Source organism: Eschrichtius robustus, chromosome 1, assembly GCF_028021215.1.
Source record: "Eschrichtius robustus isolate mEscRob2 chromosome 1, mEscRob2.pri, whole genome shotgun sequence".
In the NCBI taxonomy this organism is placed as follows: Eukaryota; Metazoa; Chordata; class Mammalia; order Artiodactyla; family Eschrichtiidae; genus Eschrichtius; species Eschrichtius robustus.
Window position 1 is genome coordinate 130,256,529 of NC_090824.1, and position 12,746 is coordinate 130,269,274.

Genomic DNA, 12,746 nt, shown 5'->3' on the forward strand with positions numbered 1-12,746 from the left:
TTTAATTGGATTCTACAGAGCTTTAATGCTTTAGGGAAAAGATACTTGCTTTGGGGATAGATTTTTTTTTTTTAAGCCCATGTTTCCAAAGATAAAATTTGGGGATGACTATTGTTTACTGACTACTAACTCTGTGTGGCCCAGGATAAGTTAGGGGTATTATGAGAGTTCCTATTTGCTGGAATTCATGTCTCCTATTCCAGATTAATTATAGGGCTGTAAAGGCTGCTAAAGAATTTGCACCTAATAGTGGTTGGTAATATATGAGTAGTTTTAAGAAAGAATTTACCAGAGGTGGGAAAAGATCCTCCTGACTTTAAAAAAACATTTAATTTTGAAATAGTTATATATTTATAGGAGAATTGCAAAGTACAAAGAATTCCCATATGCCTTTCACCCAGCTTCCCCTAATGTTAACATCTTATATAACCATGGCAAATTTATCAAAACTAAGAAGTTAATCCTGATTTTTTTAAAGGGGAATTCAGCAAACTTTTTTTTTTTGAACACATATTATGTGTAACAGAGTGTTTTAGCTGCTGATACACAATGTTGGAAAAGAAGTAAAGGTTGCAGATAATAATAATAAAATGGTGAGCTTGGTGTTATTCCTGAACAAACTGTCAGATTATTGAACACATATATTTTTGGTACCCGAAAAAGAAGACAGTAAGCACTAGGAGCCAGCATGGGTTCACAGAGGACAAGTCATGCCACACTAGCCTCACTTTTTTTCTTATAGGGTATGTAAACTGGTAGGTACATCAGGAGATGCTCTGGCCATAATATATCTAGAATTATAGCTACATTTATTGGATTTTAAATTTTGTGCTGGGTACTGGGTTAAACACTTTACATAGATTGCCTCATTTAGTCCTGTTTTACAAATGAGGAAAGGGGCCCCAAAGGTTATACAGGTAGCATTTGATAGCCTCTTATTATATCTTTGTAGAAAAGATATAGAAATGTAGTTAATAATTGCATAGGCAGGTGGATTTGTAATTGATTAATGAATGGGCTGATGTTAAAATTGAACTGCAGTCCGTTCTTAGTGGTGAGCCTCAAGATGGTATCTTCCCCCATGTCCTTTTAAGATGTTTATCATAAGTTATTCTCAAAATTGCGAGGGAGTGCTAGTATGTTATGTGACAGAATCAGGATCCTCCCCAGCCCACTTTATTTTTAATAATTAGAACGGTGGACTGTATCTAAGAAAATATTTGTTATAATAATTTTATTTATTTATTTATTTATTTATTTTTACACTTTAAAAAAATTAATTTATTTTATTAATTTATTTTTAGCTGTGTTGGGTCTTTGTTGCTGCGCACAGGCCCTCTCTAGTTGTGGTGAATGGGGGCTACCCTTTGTTGCGGTGCACAGGCTTCTCATTGCGGTGACCTCTCTTGTTGTGGAGCGTGGGCTCTAGGCACGCGGGCTTCAGTAGTCGTGGCTTGTGGGCTCTAGAGCGCAGGCTCAGTAGTTGTGGTGCATGGGCTTAGTTGCTCCGCAGCATGTGGGATCTTTCCGGACCAGGGCTCAAACCCGTGTCCCCTGCATTGGCAGGTGGATTCCTAACCACTGCGCCGCCAGGGAAGCCCCAGTGGTAACATTTTAAATAACTATAGTACAATATCAAAACCAGGAAATTGACTTTCGTACAATCCACAGATCTTATTCCTTTTTCACCAGTTTTACATGTGTTCCTTTGTGTGTGTAATTCTTTGCAGTTTTATCAAGTGTAGATTTGTGTAATCACCATCACAATTGAGATACAGTACTATTCCATCACCAGAAAGATCCCCTAACCTCTGGCAAGCACTAATCTGTTCTCCATTACTGCTTTGTCATTTCCAGATATTATATAAATGGAATCATACAGTATGTAACCTTTGAGACTGGCTTTTTAAAAAGCTCTGCATAATTCCCTTGAAATCCATCCAAGTTGTTACATGTATCAATAGTTCCTTTTTATTGCTGAACAGTGTCCCATGGTATAAATGTGTGAGAGTTTGTTTAATCTTCACCCACTGACGGATGGTTGAGCAGTTTCATTTTTGGCTATTACAAATACAGCTGCTATCAACATTTGTATACAAGTTTTTGTGTGCACATGAGTTTTCATTTCTCTGGAATGAGTGTCTCGGAGTGTAAATTCCAGGGTAGTATGGTAAATATATTTAGGAAAGTGTTAAGTGTATTTTAAGAAACTATCAAACCATTTTCCAGAGTGGTGTACCAATTTATGTTCCTATCAGCATTGTGTTAGAGGTCTAGTTTTTCTGTCTTCGTTATTAGCATTTGGTATTGTCACTGTTTTTTATGTTAGGTGTTCTAATAGATATGTAGTGGTATCTCATTATGGTTTTAATTTTCATTTCCTGATGACTAATGATGTTGAACTTATCATATTTGCCATATGTATATCCATTTTGGTGAAATGTCTCTTCATGTTTTCTGCTCATTTTTACTTGAATCTTTGGTTTTTTACTCTTGAATTTTGAGAGTTATTTATATATTCTAGATATGAGTTCTTTGTCATATAGGTGGTTTGCAAATATTTGTCTGTTTTATCTAAGTTGTCAGATTTATTGGCATAAAGTTGTTTATCATGGTTTGTTATCCTTTTAGTATCTGTAGAATCTGTAATGATGTCTCTTCTTTCATTCCTGATATTGGTTATTTGTGTATTTCTCTTTTTCCTGATCATTCTGGTTAGAGGCTTACTAATTTTATTACTCCTCTCAAGAACCAGCTGTCGAGTTCATTGATTTTCTCTATTATTTCTATTTTCTGTTTTGTTGATTTCAGCTCTGATCTTTATTATTTCCTTTCTTCTGTTTACTTTGGGTTTACTTTGCTATTATTTTTCTAGTTTCTAAAAGGTAGAAGCAAGCATTCATTGCTGTCAATTTCTCCTTAAATACCTTTTTAGCACAATCCCACAAATTCTGATGTGTTTTGCTTTTCTTTTCATTCAGTTAATAATTCCTTTTAGTTTACCCCCCTTTTTTTTAAACCCATGAATTATTTAGAAGGGTATTCTTTAATTTCCAGATATTTGAGGATTTGCCTATAATCTTCTTGCTGTTGATATCTAATTTGATTACATTGTGGTCAGAGAACATACTTTGTATGACTTGAATCATTTTTTAATTTATTTAGCCTTGTTTTATTTCTTAGAATATGGTCTCTCTTCATAAGGTCTCTGTGTACTCTTGAGAAATATGTGTATTCTTCTGCTATTGGGTAGTAGTGTGTTTTAGAAATGTCAATCAGATAAAGTTCATTGATAGTGTTGTCAAATCTACTATATCCATGCTTTCATTTCTAGTTTTTGTCTTTTTGCCTATTTGTTACATGTTTTTGAGAGAGAAGTATTGGATAATTGTGGATTTGTCTATTTTCTTATGCAGTTCTATCAGTTTTTGCTTCATGTATTTTGAAGCTCTGTTAGTAGGGGCATAAACATTTAGGATTATTATGTTTTTATGATGAAATGACTCACCTATCATTATGAAATGGCTGTCTTTATTCCTGGTTATAGTCTTTACTCTAAGAATTTGTCTTACATTTATATAACCACTACAGCTTTTTTCTGGTATATCTTTTCCCATCCTTTTATTTTTAACCTACTTGTGTCTTTATATTTAAAGAGTTTATTGTAGGCAGCTTCTAGTTGGGTCATGCTTTTAATCCAGTCTGATAATATCTATCTTTTAAATGGAGTGTATAGACCATTTACATTTAATATGATCATTGATGTGATTGTTTGAGTCTGTCATCTTGCTATTTGTTTTTTATTTGTCCTATTTGTTCTTTGTTCCTTCATTCCTCTTTTTCCTGTTCTCTTTTGTATTCATTGAGTATTTTCTACGATTCTGTTTGATCACATCAGTTTCCTTATTAGCTGTAACTGCTTATTTGGTTATTTTAGTGTTTGCTTAGGGTTTATAGTACATAAATGTTTATAGTATACATCTTTATCTGCTCTCAAAGAATATTATACCACTTCATATATAGTATTGAACCTCAGAAAAGTATACTTCCATTTCTCTTTTGTTAGTCTTTATGCTATTGTTATGATACGTTTTACTTTTAAATATGTTATAAACCCTCAGTACATTGTTATTTAAGCGGTCAGTTATTTTTAAAGAGATTTAAATATTAATATATATTTATCTTTGAAATCACCATATCCAGTGTTCTTCATCCCTTTATGTAGATCCATGTTTGTATCAAGATTTTTCTTCTGTCTGAAGGATTTCATTTAACATTTGTGGTGATGTGGGTCTGCTTGTGATGAATTCTTTTCGTTTTTGAATGTCTGGAAATGTCTTTATTTTGCCTTCATTTTTGTTTGTTTGTTTTTCTCTTTTTTTAAAATTAATTGTTATTGGTGTATGGTTACTTTACTTTTGCCTTCATTTTTGAAAGATAATTTTTCTGGGTATAGAATTCTATGTTGATTTTTTTTTTCTTTCAGTACTTTAAAGATGTTGCTCCAGTGTCTTCTCACTTACATTGTTTCTGTGAATCTGGTGTTGCCCGTATTCTTATGCCTGTGTACGTAACATGTCTTTTTTCCTCTAGCTACTTTTAAGATTTTCTCTTTATTAGTAGTTTTGGGCAATTTGATTATGATGTATGTTGATGCAGTTTTGTTGATTTGTGTGTGTGTGTGTGGTTGGGTTTTGTTGAGCTTGTTTATAAGGCCCTTCTTGGCCTTTATGCTATTGTTATTATGAATTTTATTTTTATGTATGCTATAAAACCCCAGCTAGCTTTATAATTTTCATTAAGTTTGAGAAGTTTTGCCATTATTTCTGCAAATTTAAAATATATTTTCCTCCTCCCTTTTGGGGACTCCAGTTACCCATATATTTGGCCACTTGAAGTTCAGTGGTTTACCTATGTTCTTCTTTTTTTTTTTAATTCCTTTTTTCTCTTTCTTTCTTTTAGATAGTTTCTGTTCCTGTGCCTTCAAGTTCACTAATCTTTTCTTCTGTATTGTCTATTCTGCGCTAATCTCATCTAGTGTATTATTATCTTAATCACTGTACTTTTCATTTCTAAAATTTCTATTTAAAAAATATCTTCCATGTCTCTGGTAAACTTTTTGTACACATGGAATGTGGTTATAACGACGATTTTAGTGTCCTTCTATCTTAATTCTAATATCTGTGGCAGTTCTGGGTCTTTCAAAAAATCATTGTGGTAAAATACACATAACATAAAATTTACGATTGTAATAATTTTAAATGTACAAATCAGTGAAAGTTAATACACTAACAGTGTTGTGCAGCCATCACCATTATCTAGTCCCAGTCATTTTATAACTTCAAAAAGAAGCTTTGTACCCTTTAAACAATCCTTCCCCATTCCCCCTATCCCCTCAGCCCCTGTCAACCATTAATCTACTTTCTGTCTCCATGGATTTGCCAATTCTGGATATTTCATATAATAGAATAATGCAACATGTGTCCTTTTGTGTCTTCTTTCGCTTATCACATTGTTTTCGAGGTTTATCCATTTTATACCACGTATCACCATGTCATTCCTTTATATGGCTGAACAATACTTCCATGTATGGATATAACACATGTTGTTTATCTGTTTGTTCATTGATGGATACTTGAGTTATTTCCACCTTTTGGGTATGGTGAACACTGCTGTTACAAACTTTTTTGGTAAATTTTTTTGTTTAAACACCTATTTTCAATTTTTGGATGTATTTAGTTAGGAATGAAACTGCTGTGTAATATGAAATTATGATTACCTTATTGAGGAATTACTACACCGTTTTCCATAGCAACTATAACATTTTATCTTCTCACCAGTAATGTATGAAGATTTCACTTTCTCTACATCCTAGCTGTTATTTTTGTTTTTGAAATTATAGCCATCCTAGTGGGTATAAAGTGCTGGCTTACTGGTGGGCGGAGGCAGGGTCCTGAAGACTCCGGAGCTGTTGCGCACCCACTGGCAGGTGAAGCCAGGTCCTGGGGTTAGTGCTGGAGTCTGGCTGCAGAGCCCAGGGATCCCAGAGTTCATTTCAGATTGTTGGGGCAGGGGTCCTGACACAGTTGAGTTTGGGGTCTGGGGTGTCCCGAAGCTTGAGTTGGCCTGCAAGTGGACAGGGCCCAACTGGTTCCAGGGTAGAGTCTGGCCTGCTATGGGTGGGCTGGGTCCACAGGCTGTGGGATCTTAGTTTTCTTGCATCTGTTGTCTGCCCCCTGGTGGGTGAGGTGGGTCTAGAGGTTGGTGCAGGCTTCCTGGAGGGAAGGGACAGTGTCTGCCCACTGATGGGTGGAGCTCGGTCTTGGTCCTCTGGTGGGCAGGGCTGTGTCTAGGGGCATTTCTAGAGGTGGCTGTGAGCTCAGGAAGTCTTTAGGCAGCCTGTCTGCTGATGGGTGGGGCTGGGTCCCTGCCCAGTTACTTGTTTGGCCTGAAGCATCCCAGCACTGGCACCTATAGGCTGTTGGGTGGGGCGAGGTCTTAGCAATAATGAGCCAAGATGGCAGCGTTCATGTGGTAGAATGTTCCGAAATGTGACTGCCACCAGTGTCTATGTCCCCAGGGTGAGCCACAGCCATCTCCCACTTTTCCAGGAAATTTGCCAAGACCCGGAGGTAGGTCTGGCTCAGGCTCCTATTAAATAACTGCTTTTGCCCTGGGTCCTGGTGCATATGAGATTTTGTGTAGGCCCTTTAAAAGTGAAGTCTCTTATTTCCCCTAGTCCTGTGGGGCTCCTGAAATTAAAGCCCTGCTGGCCTTCAAAGCCAAATATTCTGGGGGCTCGTCTTCCCAGTGCAGGACCCCTGGGCTGGGGAGCCTGCTGTGGGGCTCAGAACTCTCCTGTGGGAGAACCTCTGCAATAGAATTATCCTCCAGTTTGTGTGTTGCCCACCTGGGGGGTATGGAATTGATTATATTGTGAGTTCACCCCTCCTACCCACCTGTCTCATTGTGGTTCCTTCTTTATGTCTTAAGTTGTAGAAGACCTTTTCTGGTAGGTTCCATTCTTTTTCATCAGTGGTTGTTTTGCAGATAGTTGTGATTTTGGCGTGCTTGTGAGAGGAGGTGAGCTCAGGGTCTTTCTACTCAGCCATCTTTGTCACTCTCCTGTTGGGAGGTCTTTGGTTACTGATTCAATCTCTTGTTATAGTTCTGTTCAGATTTTCTATTTCTTTTTGAGTAAATTTTGGTAGATCATGTCTTTCTAGGAATCCATCCATTTCATCTAGGTTGTCTAATTTGTTCACAATCAGTTGTTCACAGTATTCTCTTATAATCCTGTTTATTTCTTTAAGGTCAGTAGTAATGCCCCATAATAATTTCTAATTTTCATAGTTTGAGTCTTCTCTCTTATTTTCTTAGTTAGTCTAGCTAGAAGTTTGTCGATTTTGTTGATCTTTTCAAGAACCAACTTTTGGTTTTGTTGATTCGCTCTGTTGTGTTTCTATCCTGGAAAATGTTCCCCATGGATTTGAGAAGAGTATTCCAGAATGCACTATTCTGCTGTTGTTGAGTGTTCTGTATGTGTCTGTTAGGTCTAGTTGGTTTATTGTGTTGTTCAACAAGTCTTCTATTTTCTTATTGGTTATCTGCCTGGTTTTTCTTTTTGAAAGTGGGATATTTTTTAAAGTTTCCAGCTATTATTATAGAACATTTCTCTCATCTATTTTGTTAATTTTTGCTTCATATATTTTGGAGATATGTTGTTAGGTTCACATGTTTACGTTTGACATATTTTCACGTTGGATTTACCCTTTTATCAATGTATGATGTCCTTATTTGTCTCATAACTATTTTTGACTTAAAGTTTATTTTGTCAGATATGAGTATAGCTACCCCAGCTCTCTTCTGGTTACTGTTTGCATGGACTGTCTTTTTCCATCTTTTCGCTATCAACCTATTTATGTCTTTGGATCCAGAGTGAGTCCCTTGTAGACAGTATATAATTGGATCACTTTTTAAAATCTATTCTACCAATCTCTGCTTTTTGATTGAAGAATTAAAATTAAATAAAATAGTTATTTAAAATAACTATTCATAGGTAAGGTCTTCTTTTTAATAAAAAAAACTTATATCTTTTTTGTTCTTCATTTCCTCCATTACTGCCCTCTTTTGTGTTTAGTTTATTTTTTCTAGTGTCCTATTTTGATTCCCTCTCATTTTATTTTTTGTATATTTTTTAGTTCTTTTCCTTAACCCTGAGGATTAAGGCTATATTGATCTCAAACTTATAAGAAACTAGTTTGGATTCATAACAACATAGCTTCAGTAGTATTCAAAAACTATTCCTATATAGCTCCAACCTCCCTCTTATTGTTATTGTCAAAAATTACTTATTTATACATTGTGTGTCCATTGACCTAGAGTTATAATTATTTTATACATTTGTCTTTTAAATTATGTAGGGAAAAAAGGAGTTAAAAATCACAAATACAACAATACTGGCTTTTTTATTTATCTATGTAGTTATTTTTACTAGAGTTCTTTTTTGTATGGCTTTGAGTTACTGTCTAGTGTCCTTTCATTTCAGCCTGAAGGACTCTGTTTAACATTTCTCATAAGGCAGGTCTACTGGTGATGCTTTTATTTACCTGAGTATGTGTTAGTTTCTTCTTCTTTTTTTGTTTTTTTTGGCTGCACCACGTGGCTTGTGGGATTTAAGTTCCCTGACCAGGGATCGAACCTGGGCCCCAGCAGTGAAAGTGCTGAGTCGTAACCACTGGACTGCCAGGGAATTCCCAGTTTCTTCATTTTTTGAAGGAGAGCTTTGCTGAATATAAAATTTTTCATTGATAGAGTTTTTTGAAAAGCACTTTATATCATCCCACCATGGGTTCTGATGAGAAATTAACTGTTATCTTGTTGAGGATCCCTTGTATGCGACGTGTTGCATCTCTCTTACTGCTTTCAAGATTGTCTTTTTGTCTTTAACTTTGGACAGATTATATTGGGTTGGCAGTATGAGGATCTCTTTGAGTTTATCCTGCTTGGAGTTCTTTAAGCTTCTTGAATATGTAGATTTACAGCTTTTATAAAATTAGGCAAGTTTTTGGTTAGTATTTTTTCCTGTATTCTTACTGACCCTTTGCCTTTCCCCCCCCGCCCCCCCAGAACTCCCTTTATGTATACATTGGTATGTAAGATGATATCCCACTGGTTCTGTTCATTTTTCTTCAAAGTTATTGTACTTTTCAGCTCCAGAATTTTTATTTGGCTCTTTTTTGTAATTTATATCTCCTTATTAGTGTTCTCTAGTTGATGAGATCTCATTCCCTTGGTTTCCTTTAGTTCCTTGTCTGTGATTTCCTTTCATTCTTTGAGCATATTTGAGATAGTTGATTTAAAGTCAGTTAGTCTTAAGGCAATGTACAGATTCAACGCAATCCCTATCAGAATACCAATGGCATTTTTCACAGAACTAGAACAAAAAATTTTAAAATTTGTATGGAAGCACAAAACACCTTGAATAACTAAAACAATCTGGAGAAAGAAGAACAGAGCTGGAGGAATCATGCTCCCTGACTTCAGGCTATACTCCAAAGCTACAGTAAGTGTGGTACTGGCATAAAATCAGACACATAGATGAGTGTAACAGGATAGAGAGCCCAGAAATAAACCCACACACTTATGGTTAATTAATCCACAACAAAGGAGGCAAGAATATACAATGGAGAAAAGACAGTCTCTTCAGTAAGTGGTGCTGGGAAAACTGGACAGCTACATGTAAAAGAATGAAATTAAAACATTCTCTAACACTACATACAAAAATGAACTCAAAATGGATTAAAGACCTAAATGTAAGACTAGATACTATAAAACTCCTTGAGGAAAACATAGGTAGAACACTCTTTGATGTAAATTATAGCAATATTTTTTTTGGATCTGTCTCCTAAAGTAAATGAAATAACAGGAAAAATAAACAAATGGGACCTAATTAAACTTAGAAGCTTTTGCACAGAAAAGGAAACCATTGACAAAACGAAAAGACAACCTACTGAATGGGAAAAAAATATTTACAAATTATGTGACTGATAAGGGATTAATATCCAACATATATAAGCAGCTCAATACAACTCAACATAAAAAAACAAACAACCCGATTTAAAAATGGGCAGAAGAAGAGGAAATGTAGATGGGTGACGGGCATTTGAAGACTCTCAACATTGCTAATCATCAGGGAAATGCAAATCAAAACCACAATGATATATCACCACACACCTGTCAGAATGGCTGGCAACAAATGTTGGCAAGGATGTGGAGAAAAGGGAACCCTCATACACTGTTGGTGGGAATGTCAATTGGTGCAGCCACTGTGGGAAAACAGTATGGAGGATGCTCGAAAAACTAAAAATAGAACTACCATATGACTCAGCAATTCCACTCCTGGGTTTATATCTGAAAAAAACAGCAACAGTAATTCAAAAAGATACATGCACCCCATTGTTCATAGCAGCATTATTTACAATTGCCAAGATATGGCAACAACCTAAGTGTCTATCAACTGATGAATGGATAAAGAAGACGTGGTATATATGTACAGAGGAATACTACTCAGCCATAAGAAAGAAAGAAGTTTTGCCATTTGCAGCAACATGGATGGACTGGGAGGGCGTTATGCGAAGTAAAATTAAGTCAGACAGAGAAAGATAAATACTGTATGATACCACTTATATGTGGAATCTAAAAAGTACAACAAACTAGTGAATATAACAAAAAAGAAGCAGACTCACAGATATAGAGAACAAACTAATGGTTACCAGGGAAAAAGGGAGAGGCAATATAGGGGTGGAGGAGTGGGGGAGGTACAAACTGTTGGGTGTAATATAGGCTCAAGGATATATTGCACAAGATGGGGAATATAGCCAATATTTTGTAATAACTGTAAATGGAAAGTAACCTTTAAAAAATTAAAAATTAAAAAAAAGTCAGTCTAATATGTCTGTCTAATGTTAGCCTTCCTTAAGGACAGTTTCTATTTTTTCCTTTCCTGTGAGTAGACCATACTTTCTTGTTACTTTGCATGCCTCATAATTTTTTGTTGAAAACTGGATATTTTTAATATATGGACATTTTTAATAATGTGGTAATTTTAGAGAACAAAGTCTCCCACCACCCCAGTATTTATTGTTGCTGCTTGTTATGGGTTGTAGTTTTTTGTTTTTTAGTTATTTTTCTAAACTATTTTTGCAAAGAGTATTCTTTGTTGTGTATGGTCATTGACATCTCTGTTCCATTAGCTTAGTGGTCAGCTAGTGATTTGACAGATTTCTCTAAACACCTGGAGCCAAAAAGAAAACAAAAACAATATCCAAACAAACAAAAACTTTTCTTCTGGACTTTGTAGACTGACTTTGAGTTGGGGGTGCTCCTTCAGTGCGTAGTGAGGCTGTTTACAGTTCCTCACTTTTTGCTTACATGGAGCCTAAAAATGAGCAAGAGGTGAAAGCTTAGGATCTTTTTAGCTATATTCTGACATGCATCTAGCCCTGGACATGTGTTGGCCTTCTAGATTCCCCAGTTCATAGGAGAGCTTTTCACAGCTCTGTCTCCTTCCCTGCCGTCTTCCTAGGCTTCTTGCTCTGTTGGCTGCTTAACCCCTCTGTTGCCCCAGGTAACCACGGATACGCCTTTAAATGTTTTCAACAGATGCTGTATGGGAGGCCACCTCAGCTCTGAGAGAGTTCCAAGGGTGTGCAAAACACAGACAAGCCCCTGAGCCATTCCTTCAGGAAGCCACCAGACACGTTAAAACCCACAACTATACTTTTTGAGAACAAGGTTTTATTGCCCCATCTGGCACCAGCAAGTCACACCAGTAATGTGGGCTGCTATCCACAGGTCTACCTCTGAGCTGGAGAATGGGGGATGGTAGGCTGCTAAACCAAAATGCCACAGTGCTTTTGAACTTTTGAATGTCTTATTGAACTATGTAAACTTTTTTCTTCATAAGCACTCCTGTGGTTGTTGTACATTTTTGATTAATTTCCAGAGTTTAAAAAAGTTGATTCTAACAGTTTTCGCCAGTTTACTTGTTGCCTTAGAGGAGGGATGGATCCTTGAGCTGTCTACTCGTCCATTTTCAGTAATACCACTCCTTCTGGGTCAGTTTTGATTATTCTTCTAATGACAGATCATCTTTTTCTATCTTATTTTATGCCTGCTAGTCTTTGGATGGCAGAAAGTGTGAATTTTTCTTTTTTGATGCTGGATAGTTTCATGTTAACATATTTTTGTTAGGTTACTTTCTGTCAAGTAACTTGAAAACAGTTTGAGGCTTTCAGTTCTTGCCTTTGTGATTTGTTAGATGGGCCTGGAGCAGTGCTCAAACAAGAGGCAGTATTCTCCACTGCTGAGTCAAGACTTTCATGAGTAGTCCACCCAATCCATGACTTAGGAGTTTTTCCAGTCTGGCTGGTGGGTACAGACACTGTTCGTGACCCCATGTGTGTGCTGGGACTGTTCTGTCTAATCCTTTCAGATGGTTCTTTCCTCATCTTCCAGTAGTTTCCTCACATGCAAGCACTGCTTAGTACTCTGCTGAATGCTTGAGAAGAATCCTTTGCAGATACCTGATGTTCTCTCTGTACTCGCTGTGTACTTCTCTAGTACTCTATTCTGTTAACTCTAGTTGCCTTGGTCTTTTAGACTTTCAGCTCCATCTTAACTCAAAGAGTGTGCTGTGCTCTGCCTCAGTTCTCCCTCCCTGCACCATGGGTTGGAAACTCTCT

At 36.5% G+C, this 12,746-nt stretch overlaps 1 protein-coding gene across 2 annotated transcripts in view; it reads left to right on the forward strand.

Moving 5' to 3' along the window:
- Positions 1-12,746, forward strand: part of GLCE (glucuronic acid epimerase) — a 122,849-nt gene that overhangs the window by 11,747 nt on the left and 98,356 nt on the right. The window lies entirely within an intron of this gene.